Raw genomic sequence first — 7406 nt, forward strand, 5'->3', positions numbered from 1 at the left:
ATCGATAAATAATAATCCTTTCCCGTGCTTCTGCCCTGCTATTTACTTTGCGGCGGGAGAATCGATCTATTTACCGTTGGTTAGATTCGTGATTTCTGGTCACAGCTACCTCGTCCTCAGCGGATGGTAGCATTCACATCGATTCATGCCAACAAACGCGGTGAAGAAATTCGGAACTTTCTATAGATCTCCCGAACATATTTTGAATGAATGTGATTGTGAGAAATTTTCCAGATATCGGACAACTCGAATTACAAAGATATCAGGCTAATACAATTAAAACATACTTGCTTGAATTTCGGATTTTTGAAAAGCACACTTTTTTATGTTATAATACTTAATTTCACAAATTATATTACTAGTAAAAATAAATACTTTCAGAAAGAACAGCTCATGATTTCAAATCTATAGGTGGTTGCTGCTTATGTTACCAGCTGTATACATATGAAACTGGTTATTTTCATAAAAAAATACTCGTTTATTGTTCTTAAATGTTTAAAAATACTTTTTTGGAAAGTAATGACCATTGAGAGCTGCACATTTTCCCATCTTCCAAGTAATTTGTTACCCTGGTGTGTCTTGTTCAGTTTTACGGGGTATTGTCATGGAGAAAAACCACTTTGTGTTTCCTTAGAAGGTCTTATAAATTTACACCTCGATGATCCCAAGGTACACACAAAACCTTGTTTCCTTCCGAAGCAATCTGTCCTTCCGGTTGATGTGGCCGATCGACCAGGCTTTTCTTTTGCGTTGGGATTCACGAAATATATCGACTTTTCATCCATTTTAAATCTTCCAGAATCCCTTCAATGTATTGCAAAGGTCGGAAAATAGTTGATTGGTAAATATTTAAGTGCTCTGCGAGTTGTTGTTTTGGTCATCGCCTTCATCCAATAAAGTTGCTTGGCATCGATTAGTAGGGTAAGTGAGGGCAATTTGGACCCCCTAAGAAAATTGCCAAATATTTCCAAACCAATACGGTCTAAATAAAAAATGTTCCATTGTACACTGCGCTACACTTGTTTTCCCTCAATCAATAATGTTTAATCATTATATCAAGCTTCAAACTACCAAACATGTAATAAAATAAAAGAGATGAATTTTTTACATTAAATTTTGATGCGAGGTGATTTGTACCTTTTGCGAGGTGATTTGGTCATGTATGTGTTTCAACGAAAAAGTAATTTGGGATAATACTACAATCAGTAACAGTGTTCTGAGATCGATACCAGATGTCTTGGCCAGAAGCCAGACCAAAAAAATTGCATTTAGACCGTTACGAAATCTACATGAAATCTTCAAACCTGTATGACCAATTCATCCCACAGAAACGTGTCCATATCACCCCACACATCATACAAAATTTAAAATGCAATTAATTTGATTTATTGCTATCAAACTTATAGTTTCGCTGCATCAAACGGTTCCTCTTCTGTAGAAGAACAGAACTTTACTGCACAATACACGAAAAGTTTGTTTAATCAGCGGAAAAAACCTTAAAACCACAATCGAAAAACTTACATTTCTTCACAATCAAATGCTTGCTTTGTTCATGCTACCGTTTCCCCCACATGTCAAATTTTACCAAAGTTTTTACACGTTAGGTACATACGGTTCATCAATAAAAGGAGATGACATTATAAAAAAACCGTACTTTTCAAGATAAAGGGGCGGTCCAAATCACGCCGCATATCCAAATCACCTCAACATTCAGTCTGAGAGAATCAGAAGTCCATTCCCAAACATGTTAACACCCTTAAAAGCATTTACAATGTAACACACGAATACCATCTTCTCTACCAACGCTAGTTTGAGTGGACTTATATTCATGTAAAAGACAACAAGAAAGAACCGACCCTGGCCATCAGAAGACATTCATCCCGACAACAAGGTTATCGAGATACAAAGGCTTGGTATGGAATTGAGACATGTAGGAGCATGAAAGAACATGGAAGCATTGTTTTATTCCTTTTAACCGTGGGAGTTCCGGAAAATACAGCGTGCATCAGCACTAATCTAGCGATCCATCTCATTTGGGAGAAGTTTATCTGTTCCTGAACACCTGTGTGGAATTTTTCGGGCCGATAAGCATCCGTCAGCACAATGAGCAATCAACGGCAACATAGAAATCATTCGTAACGTATGCAGTATCAAAAGAACAAGTTTCGGATGGCGATGAAAAACAAAACTATAAAATACAGAGTGGCGCATAAGTCCGATTTGCATAAAAAAATGTTCGTATAAAAAAATGTCTCACAATACAAAATCTTTATTCTCGAATAAAATACGATACAAAATCGACAACTGAACGCTTAGGAACCAACACGCTCGATAATTGCAGCGCGATCGTTATTTTTTTTTTCCTTCAGAGAGCGTTGCATGATTTATGCGCCACCCTGTATAATTCAATGAACAGCAACTTTGGCGAAAACCTTGGCGACTACAACCGATAGTTGTTTGTACTGGCAATTTATCCGATCCTCTTTCTGCGGGAGAATGGCGAGAGCGTTTAAAGAAAGCCTGGCTCTGATCATCCGACAGTGCAGCGCAACTGTAAAGTGCTGCAGAAGCTGGAGAGAGAGACCCAGAGCAAGGTAGCCTCATCGTCCCTCGTCTTTGGTCAGAAGGTCAGAGAAACCGGTCTAACATGGCTAAAATGGACATTTCTATGCGAAAGCGTCTGTCTAGGCCAGCCGTTTCTGAGCAGCAGGCAATCACCCAGAAAGAGCGGTCGACAACGAATCACTGTAGGAGATGGACCGGCTGACTAGAGACGTTGTACCGAAAGTCCGCAAAAATGCTGGGCGAACCACAAACGGAGGATCTACTCCAATAAATTGGTGGTCAAACAGATCGCTAAGGCCACGAAAGATCTGAAGAACATGCTGACAAATGAGGGGCTCAAAATGAAAGGGGTGTAAATGACATCATTGATTTCTCTACATCGACTCTCTCTTTTAGTCATAACTTAGCTGCAAACTCATTCCTAGCTGTAGGGAAGGTGAGGGTGAAACGGACATGTTAAGAACTTCAATTATATCTTTGGAAAATCATGTCTTCCAAAACCTTGATTCAGTTTCTTGCAATTCAATATACTGTTTTTCTACTTAATTGGTCAAATATTTTACAAAAAAAGTGTTTTACAATGTTTTTTACTGATATTAAATAGACCGAAAAGTCCACCTAGAAGTGATATCGTGCTTTTCAGCAGTATAAACGAACAAACCCTCAACTATTTTGCCTTTGGTTCCAGTCAGCTTCTAAACAGTCCACATTCGGCGATTTGATTTCCGTTTATAGACGCAGGGAATTCCTTAGGAATAGATTAAACAGACTTTTCACAGTCCATCTCACTCGCACTGACAACTGTCCGTTTTACCGCACCAGTACAATTATTTCAATAATTAAAATTTCCCACTCAAAAATGAATTTACTTTTCCGTACATACCTAACATCACTTCTTTGTTAACTCACAAACCGAATTATAACTATCCGCGAATTGAATTTTGATATTAAAGCACTCAAAATGCTCAGTATCGAAGCAGCTAAAATTTCATCCACACGCGGAATCATGTATGATTTTCGGTTTTTGTTTCCCTTCTCCACTTTTGATCAGTATTTATGGCCATAGGGTGGCTTAAATATTTTTGAACAACATGTAGAATGTGTTCTCATTAACAGAAATTTGAAATTCAAAATGTAACTATACAAATCAACCACCTGTCCATATTACCCCCACTGTCCGTATTACCCGCGGTTCTTCTACTTGATTTGAATTTGAATTTGAAATTTTCAACCAGGAATTTCGGTGGAGGCTCGTGCATGGTTTGGGCGGGATTCTGTACAAGTCTTCCAACACTAATTTTCAAAGTTATTGTCCGAAATGGCAAGGTTACCAATTATTGACATTTAAAACAGCCGATCGTTTTGAAGTTTTTATTGATAATACTTATGAATTTTGAAATGGCCTAACAGAAACTGTTTGTGTTGCAACGAAATAGAATCAGGGTGGTCTTATAGAGCAGAGTGCAGTATAATACAGCATATAATTAGTTGAAATACAGAATTGATATTAAACTTCCGGTTGATCGAATTCCGATTTCCGGGCGCTTAATTCAACATTTGAACTTTTACCACCAGCTTCTGTAAGGGAAAGGGAAAGGGAAAGGGAAAGGGAAAGGGAAAGGGAAAGGGAAAGGGAAAGGGAAAGGGAAAGGGAAAGGGAAAGGGAAAGGGAAAGGGAAAGGGAAAGGGAAAGGGAAAGGGAAAGGGAAAGGGAAAGGGAAAGGGAAAGGGAAAGGGAAAGGGAAAGGGAAAGGGAAAGGGAAAGGGAAAGGGAAAGGGAAAGGGAAAGGGAAAGGGAAAGGGAAAGGGAAAGGGAAAGGGAAAGGGAAAGGGAAAGGGAAAGGGAAAGGGAAAGGGAAAGGGAAAGGGAAAGGGAAAGGGAAAGGGAAAGGGAAAGGGAAAGGGAAAGGGAAAGGGAAAGGGAAAGGGAAAGGGAAAGGGAAAGGGAAAGGGAAAGGGAAAGGGAAAGGGAAAGGGAAAGGGAAAGGGAAAGGGAAAGGGAAAGGGAAAGGGAAAGGGAAAGGGAAAGGGAAAGGGAAAGGGAAAGGAAAAGGGAAAGGGAAAGGGAAAGGGAAAAAAAATTAATCGAGAGTTACCCGTATATTGGAAAATGGGCACTTTTACAGGGAAAAAGTTTTTTTTAACGACAACTTTTTTTTGTTCTCTTTGGATAAATTAGAACTAAATCAAATTTTGTTTTAAGTCAAGATATAGTGTATTTAGATCCTATAAAAATATGGACTTTTGTAAAACACGTCAACTTTCTATCTCTTCTAGTTTCTGGAATATACAGTGTTCAAATTCGAAATCGTACTTCACCATGCATATACAATTTTATCACTACTTTTGAAAGTCGAAAACGTCGAATGTTTTGAAATATTCTATTTCTATAATAATATTTACATCATTTTAAAGCTTAAACCTTCAATTTTTGGAATATGTTCTCCGATCTTACCCACCCGTCTTTTTTAGAAAAAAATTACCTCAAAAGTTCATTAAAATGTTACGAGTAAAACATCTAAGTAATTTTTCAAAGAAACAAAGAAGAATTGTTGTTAGACAAATTTTGTCCCTGTGAAAGTGCCCATCATCTAATGACTTGTTGGTTATTATATGGGCTATTTATATTTTTTTTTGGAATTTATATAAAATATGGTTTAGAGAAAAACGAATGTCAACTTTTAAAATATTCGTTTTGTCAGTGTGAACAATGAGCAATGAAATTGTTTTATTTGCTATTTGTAGGTATTTTATTTTTAGAGATACAATTTTTTGTAAAATTGAGGAAAAAAACTGGCCCTTTCCAAAAAGTGATTTTTTTAACTATGCAAAGTTGTTTAAATGACCAATACAATTACAACCCCCAACGTTTCACTGAAATCTGAGAAAGCGCTGCCAATGTCTAAATGAGTTGGCATGAAATTCGCCGTATGACCTCTCCTTTAATCTATTCGGCTTTCTGGTAAACACGCTGTATCAAAATAAAATGAATTTTCCGATCAATGCAGTTTTTCAAATTAACGCGATATTTTTACACAGATTTTCTAATAACCACATTTTTTTCTTAAGGTAGAAAAACTGGGTGTAAATTACGCATATTTTTACAATTCGTTCATCTTGGAAAAAGTTTCATATCCGGAGCACCGTCTATCGGCCAGAAATCGAATCAGCAACGTCAATACAAACCATCGAAATAAGATATTTCTCCCCGAACTTCCAGCTGGAGTGAAACCTTGTACTAGATCCCCGAACAATAGGATATCTCATGTCCTGGAAGCATAAGAATAGAACCCGTTACGAAAAAAACCATTCTCTGTACAGTTAGGAGAAGACCAATGAAACCACCTTTATGTTAGTTTTTATTTGATAGTTCAGATTTCCATTGGATTCTCCGCGGCCTTCCCCTCCGCCAGCAATGAAATCGACCTGTAACGACAATCGCTAGGCCGCTCGTTTTCTTTTGCACAATCGATTACTGCTCGTATGGTTCGTAGCCCGCAAGGGTCGACGGATGGGCAAATTTATACGGTAAATAAAATTTCGCTAACCAGCAATAATCATAAAATTACGTTTAATGATGTACGGCAGTGAGGGAGTATTTGCGATGCAAGTGCCGGGACAAAAAAAAATCCGTGCAAACGAACGAAAATGTTGGTCCAAGACCTGGAGGGCAATGTGCTATCACTTTAACAAAACTTTCATAAAAGTTAACAGAATATTTCGTGACAAGCAGGGACACAAAACAAGATATATTGCTGTTGGTTTGTGTGCATATACGTATTTATAGAGTTATTTTCTCTGTTAACATTCGGTTTGGGATACTTTCCGACGGTTGCACCCTGGCGCAGCTGCTACTCGGCGGAGTGCAGTTCTGTTGCAAAAGTGCCGTACCCTACCCCTCTCTATCGTTTCCACTCGGCAAGTGTCTGTCATTTTTCGTTATGTTCGAGACCCACAAAACATTTCCAGAAATATGTGCCAGGTTTTGTGGTGTTTGCTTCCCGATGTTGTTTACCGTTCGTGTTAGAAACTATAACAGATGCCTGCGAAAGAGAGCATAATTGGGTGAATGGGATTTTTTCCTGTTCTCAACTCATAAATTGTGGCTTTCAAAAATAACCACCGTACAACAATATGTGACTATTGCAATGAATGGTGCATTTGTTTCAAACCTCAGAATTTTTAAACTGTTCGTGCTTTGAATCGTTCGTCATACTGGTGTTTTATTCATCACTCGAAACGCCCCAAACACTACAGATCTTAGCACTTGATTATTGCCTCATCGACATCGAATGGGTTGAACTCCCCGTGCAAAAGTACACACAGATGCATCGTCATCAAGCGAACAATGTTCACATCCATGACAACACCGATAGAGAGAGAAAAAAAAGCCTTACTATTAACATGTTAATCCGATCGTCACCGTCAGCGCTGTTATCACTGCTCAGAGTACACTACAGATTGCAACGAGGGCACGAGTGAGTGCAATTGCCTTATGTTCATATATTTCAACGGATTGCAACGCTATACGTGTTTCAACATAGCCCATAAACCTTCGATGAAAGGCGTGATCGGTTGACACGTCGATTGTGTTCTTTTATCACCAAAGTTTTACATATTTTTACAGACCAAAGCTCTAAATTTGTTGGCAGTTCAGATTATAATTTATTTTTGTGTACTTTTCATTGAGCCTCGCGTGGCCACAACTTTGTTGCGAGTCGTAAAGCCGTACATGAACATGAGGACCGGAAATTGTGTGTGTGCCATTCAAAACTATTTCAGTTCAAACAACACACTGAAATCTCGCGTGCAATGAACGGACTTCGTCAGAATTATTGAAC

Source organism: Toxorhynchites rutilus, chromosome 3, assembly GCF_029784135.1.
Source record: "Toxorhynchites rutilus septentrionalis strain SRP chromosome 3, ASM2978413v1, whole genome shotgun sequence".
Classification (NCBI taxonomy): domain Eukaryota; kingdom Metazoa; phylum Arthropoda; class Insecta; order Diptera; family Culicidae; genus Toxorhynchites; species Toxorhynchites rutilus.